Source organism: Salvelinus namaycush, chromosome 25 (genome assembly GCF_016432855.1).
Source record: "Salvelinus namaycush isolate Seneca chromosome 25, SaNama_1.0, whole genome shotgun sequence".
In the NCBI taxonomy this organism is placed as follows: domain Eukaryota; kingdom Metazoa; phylum Chordata; class Actinopteri; order Salmoniformes; family Salmonidae; genus Salvelinus; species Salvelinus namaycush.
In genome coordinates this window covers 21,631,756-21,638,310 of record NC_052331.1, presented here as the reverse complement: position 1 = coordinate 21,638,310, position 6,555 = coordinate 21,631,756, and the positions used below count along the sequence as shown (strand labels likewise).

Below are 6,555 nucleotides of genomic sequence, written 5' to 3'. Positions count from 1 at the left end.
TCACAAACTTTTACAGATGCACAATCGAGAGCATCCTGTCGGGCTGTATCACCGCCTGGTACAGCAACTGCTCCGCCCACAACCGCAAGGCTCTCCAGAGGGTAGTGAGGTCTGCACAACGCATCACCGGGGGAAAACTAACTGCCCTCCAGGACACCTACACCACCCGATGTCACAGGAAGGCTAAAAATATCATCAAGGACAACAACCACCCGAGCCACTGCCTGTTCACCCCGCTATCATCCAGAAGCCGAGGTCAGTACAGGTGCATCAAAGCTGGGACCGAGAGACTGAAAAACAGCTTCTATCTGAAGGCCATCAGACTGTTAAACAGCCATCACTAACATTGAGTGGCTGCTGCCAACATATTGACTCAAATCTCTAGCCACTTTAATAATAACAAATTGGATGTAATAAATGTATCACTAGTCACTTTAAACAATGCCACTTTATATAATGTTTACATACCCTACATTACTCATCTCATATGTATATACTGTACTCTATAACATCTACTGCATCTTGCCTATGCCGTTCGGCCATTGCTCATTCATATATTTAGATGTACATATTCATATTCATTCCTATACACTTGTGTGTATAAGGTAGTTGTTGTGAAATTGTTAGATTACTTGTTAGATATTACTGCATGGTCGGAACTAGAAGCACAAGCATTTCGCTACACTCGCATTAACATCTGCTAACCATGTGTATGTGACCAATAAAATGTGATTTGATTTGATTTCAATGGAATATCTACATAGGCGTACACAGAGGCCCATTATCAGCAACCATCACTCCTGTGTTCCAATGGCATGCTGGGTTAGCTAATTAAAGTTTATAATTTTAAAAGACTAATTGATCATTAGAAAACCCTTTTGCAATTATGTTAGCACAGCTAAAAACTGTTGTCCTGATTAAAAAAGCAATAAATTTGGCCTTCATTAGACTGAGTATCTGGAGAATCAGCATTTGTGGGTTCATTTACAGGCTCAAAATGGCTAGAAACAAAGACCTTTCTTCTGAAACTCGTCAGTCTATTCTTGTTTTAAGAAATTAAGGCTATTCCATGCGAAACATTTCCAAGAAACTGAAGATCTGGTACAACGCTGTGTACTACTCCCTTCACAGAACAGCGCAAACTGGCTCTAACCAGAATAGAAAGAGGAGTGGGAGGCCCCGGTGCACATCTGAGCAAGTGGACAACTACATTAGATTGTCTAGTTTGAGAAACAGAAGCCTCAAAAGTCCTCAACTGGCAGCTTCATTAAATAGTACCGGCAAAACACCAGTCTCAACGTCAACAGTGAAGAGGTAACTCTGGGATGCTGGCCTTCTAGGCAGAGTTCCTTTGTGAGGTGTCTATCTTCAGTCGATCTTCAGTTTCTTGTCAATTCCTCAAATGGAATAGCCTTCATTTCTCAGAACAAGAATAGACTGACAAGTTTCAGATCAAAGTTATTTGTTTCTGGCCATTTTGAGCCTGTAAACGAATCCAGAAATGGTGATGCTCCAGATACTTGTATTCCTTCTTTAAATCAGGACAACAGTTTTCAGCTGTGCTAACAATTGCAGAAGGGTTTTCATACACCTTAACCAAATATATTTAAACTCAGTTCACAATTTCTAACATTTAATCCTAGTAAAAATTCCCTGTCTTAGGTAAGTTGGAATCACCACTTTATTTTAAGAATGTGAAATGTCAGAACAATAGTAGAGAATGATTTATTTCAGCTTTTATTTCTTTCATCACATTTCCAGTGGGTCAGAAGTTTACATACTCTCAATTAGTATTTGGTAGCATTGCCTTTAAATTGTTTAACTTGGGTGAAACGTTTCGGGTAGCCTACCACAAGCTTCCCACAATAAGTTGGGTGAATTTTGGCCCATTCCTCCTGACAGAGCTGGTGTAACTGAGTCAGGTTTGTAGGCCTCCTTGCTCACGCACGCTTTTTCAGTTCTGCCCACAAATCTTCTATAGGATTGAGGTCAGGGCTTTGTGACGGCAACTCCAATACCTTGACGTTGTTGTCCTTAAGCCATTTTGCCACAACTTTGGAGGTATGCTTGGGGTCATTGTCCATTTGGAAGACCCATTTGCAACCAAGCTTTAACTTCCTGACTGATGTCTTGAGATGTTGCTTCAAAATATCCACACAATTTTCCTTCTCATGATGCCATCTATTTTGTGAAGTGCACCAGTCCCTCCTGCAGCAAAGCACCCCAACAACATGATGCTGCCACCCCCGTGCTTCATGGTTGGGATGGTGTTCTTCGGCTTGCAAGCATCCCCCTTTTTCCTCCAAACATAACGATGGTCATTATGGGCAAACAGTTCTATTTTTGTTTCATCAGACCAGAGGACAATTCTCCAAAAAGTACGATCTTTGTCCCCATGTGCAGTTGCAAACCGTAGTCTGGCGTTTTTATGGCGGTTTTGGAGCAGTGACTTCTTGCTTGCTGAGCGGCCTTTCAGGTTATGTCGATATAGGACTCGTTTTACTGTGGATATACAGTGGGGAGAACAAGTATTTGATACACTGCCGATTTTGCAGGTTTTCCTACTTACAAAGCATGTAGAGGTCTGTAATTTCTATCATAGGTACACTTCAACTGTGAGAGACGGAATCTAAAACAAAAATACAGAAAATCACATTATATGATTTTTAAGTAATTAATTTGCATTTTATTGCATGACATAAGTATTTGATACATCAGAAAAGCAGAACTTAATATTTGGTACAGAAACCTTTGTTTGCAATTACAGAGATCATACGTTTCCTGTAGTTCTTGACCAGGTTTGCACACACTGCAGCAGGGATTTTGGCCCACTCCTCCATACAGACCTTCTCCAGATCCTTCAGGTTTCGGGGCTGTCGCTGGGCAATACGGACTTTCAGCTCCCTCCAAAGATTTTCTATTGGGTTCAGGTCTTTAGACCAAAAAGCTCTATTTTTGTCTCATCAGACCACATGACCTTCTCCCATTCCTCCTCTGGACCATCCAGATGGTCATTGGCAAACTTCAGACGGGCCTGGACATGCGCTGGCTTGAGCAAGGGGACCTTGCGTGCGCTGCAGGATTTTAATCCATGACGGCATAGTGTGTTACTAATGGTTTTCTTTGAGACTGTGGTCCCAGCTCTCTTCAGGTCATTGACCAGGTCCTGCCGTGTAGTTCTGGGCTGATCCCTCACCTTCCTCATGATCATTGATGCCCCACGAGGTGAGATCTTGCATGGAGCCCCAGACCGAGGGTGATTGACCGTCATCTTGAACTTCTTCCATTTTCAAATAATTGCGCCAACAGTTGTTGCCTTCTCACCAAGCTGCTTGCCTATTGTCCTGTAGCCCATCCCAGCCTTGTGCAGGTCTACAATTTTATCCCTGATATCCTTACACAGCTCTCTGGTCTTGGCCATTGTGGAGAGGTTGGAGTCTGTTTGATTGTGTGTGTGGAAAGGTGTCTTTTATACAGGTAACGAGTTCAAACAGGTGCAGTTAATACAGGTAATGAGTGGAGAACAGGAGGGCTTCTTAAAGAAAAACTAACATGTCTGTGAGAGACGGAATTCTTACTGGTTGGTAGGTGATCAAATACTTATGTCATGCAATAAAATGCAAATTAATTACTTAAAAATCATATAATGTGATTTTCTGTATTTTTGTTTTAGATTCCGTCTCTCACAGTTGAAGTGTACCTATGATAAAAATTACAGACCTCTACATGCTTTGTAAGTAGGAAAACCTGCAAAATCGGCAGTGTCAAATACTTGTTCTCCCCACTGTATATACTTTTGTACCTGTTTCCTCCAGCATCTTCACAAGGTCCTTTGCTGTTGTTCTGGGATTGATTTGCACTTTTTGCATCAAAGAACGCATCTCCTTCCTGAGCGGTATGACAGCTACGTGGTCCCATGGTGTTTATACTTGCGTACTATTGTTTGTACAGATGAACGTGGTACCTTCAGGCATTTGGAAATTGTTCCCAAGGATGAACCAGACTTGTGAAGGTCTACAAATTTCTGAGGTCTTGGCTGATTTCTTTTGAGTTTCCCATGATGTGAAGCAAAGAGGCACTGAGTTTGAAGGTAGGCCTTGAAATACATCCACAGGTACACCTCCAAATGACTCAAATAATGTCAATTAGCCTATTCAAAGCTTCTAAAGCCATGACATAATTTTCTGGAATTCTCCAAGCTGTTTAAAGACACAGTCAACTTAGTGTATGTAAACTTCTGACCCACTGGAATTGGGATACAGTGAATTATAAGTTAAATAATCTGTATGTAAACAGTTGTTGGAAAAATTACTTGTGTCATGGACAAAGTAGATGTCCTAACCGACTTGCCAAAACTATAGTTTGTTAACAAGAAATTTGTGGAGTGGTTGAAAAACAAGTTTTAATGACTCCAACCTAAGTGTATGTCAAATTCAAATCAAATCAAATTTATTTTATAGCCCTTCGTACATCAGCTAATATCTCAAAGTGCTGTACAGAAACCCAGCCTAAAACCCCAAACAATGCAGGTGTAGAAGCATGTAAACTTCAACTTCAACAGTATATAGAAATTTCATAAAATATTTGCCATTTCCAGCTACAATAGTCATTTACAACATTAACAATGTCTACACTGTGTTTCAGATCAGTTTTATGTTATTTTAATGGCCCTCAAAACAGGTGCTTTTCTTTAAAAAACAAGGACATTTCTAAGTGACCCCAAACTTTTGAACGGTAGTGTACATGTGTAACATTACAGTATAATCACAAAAACATAAGTAACATAGACTTTTGAGAAATGTTACAGTCGTGTGCTTTCAATGCTGGATCAAGTATCGCTTTTTTGTTTGGGTCCCTTCTGAATCCTTCATGCAGTTGGTCAGGAAAGCCAGGCATCGATTGGAGTACTCCTCTGGAGTCACAGAAGTGGCTCACATGGGCAGGGGTTTTGAAGTCAAAACTTTCAACAGACACGCCTTTCTCCTTTAGAGCCTTGACCATGAGCTCAACATCACTGTACCGAATCACTCGATCAGCTCTGGAGTACAGGTACAGCTGTGGCCAGGTAGGAGGGCACTCCCGGGCGGCATCGTAGTGGTTCTTGTGGATGTACTTGGTCACAGGGTATAGAACCACCCTAAGCAGGAAAACTGTTACAGAAAACAGTGCCAAGAGAACATACCTCAACATCACATTGATTTTGGGTCCCAGAGTGGCTGTAAGAGCCCGTAATGCCCCACTCACAGGCACTGTCCACCACAGCCCCAACTATACAGAGGGTGCTGAACTGTTTATGACTGTGCAAGAGCTCAACAATGTAGCGGTAAAGCATGAATCCCCCGTTGCTGAACACATGGAAAAAATATGGGACTGTTTTCCACCTCGTAATCATAGAGTATCTCAAGCAGTTTGTGGGCAGTGTTACTCAGCTCCTTGTAGCCAAAAGATTCAGAGATGAATACTGTCTTCAAGGGCCCTGTTAGCAAATAGTGACACAACCCTGGAACAAAAAGGGGGAAAAGGTAAGTCACACATTAATAATGAAGTAGATTAATAATTTATTGAAATGACAGGAATCATTAACCACCACAATAGTTTAACTCCAACCTGTTCGTTATAAATTGACCTGTACTTGGCAAGATGTTTGTCTCTGCATCCAGCCCATACCAGCAGTATGACAACTGGTTATTTTGTTCCATGCCAGTGTCTATCTGAAAGGAGAGAAGAAAAAAAAGAGTTATCTGATTAACGTAGTAAATTAGCTAGCTACCTAACAAGGACAACTAATTTAGCTAGCTAACGTTAGCAAACAGCCTTTGAGTTTGTCCAATTCAGCTGTCACTGAATTATGGACAAACATGCCAGGGCCAACGTTGACTAAATAGCTCATGCCATGGCTCTGGGTGACACTCAGGTGACAGATAACGTAGCTAGATGCGTGTCGTTAGCTAGCTAGCCTAGCAAGGCTATCGATAACAAATTGCTCACCCAAGACCATTGCATCTGGAAACACAATCGTGTAGTCCACGCCATCATTTGCCATTCTGTAGCCGGTTATAATCTCTCTTTCAGTTTTGCTATACGATTCATTTGGCTCATGTGTTAGTTGGAATTTAACGTTTTCGCAGGTTTACTCGCCGCCAGTCGCTACTCGCTACGTAAATCAATGGGTTGTAGTTCGTTCATTGGTTCGCGTTTCCTTCACGAGACATTCAGTTCCATGTTCCTCCATGAGATGGCGGACAATGTCCATATTAGACATATTAACATGGGAATTATTTGACAACATTACGCAATCTGTGGAATAACAATTGATTATGTTATTACTTTATTTAATTGGAACAAAATCGATGTTTCAAATTAAGTGATTAGTGTTGTAGTAGAGTGACATGTGAAATAACTGTAGACTAGAGTCAATGCATAGTAGAGGTAAATTAGTATTCACAGCTGGTAAAATGATTATATACTTTCACACTAATATCAATATTCGAGCTAACACAGTAGATAATAAAATACTGTACATTACACACCACCCCATTAAAGTAAAACAGTGTC

At 41.1% G+C, this 6,555-nt stretch overlaps 1 pseudogene; it reads right to left on the bottom strand.

Annotated features, from left to right (window-relative positions):
• Positions 1-4,817: 4,817 nt before the first annotated feature.
• Positions 4,818-6,235, bottom strand: LOC120020072 (annotated as a pseudogene).
• Between the last annotated feature and the right edge of the window lie 320 nt (positions 6,236-6,555).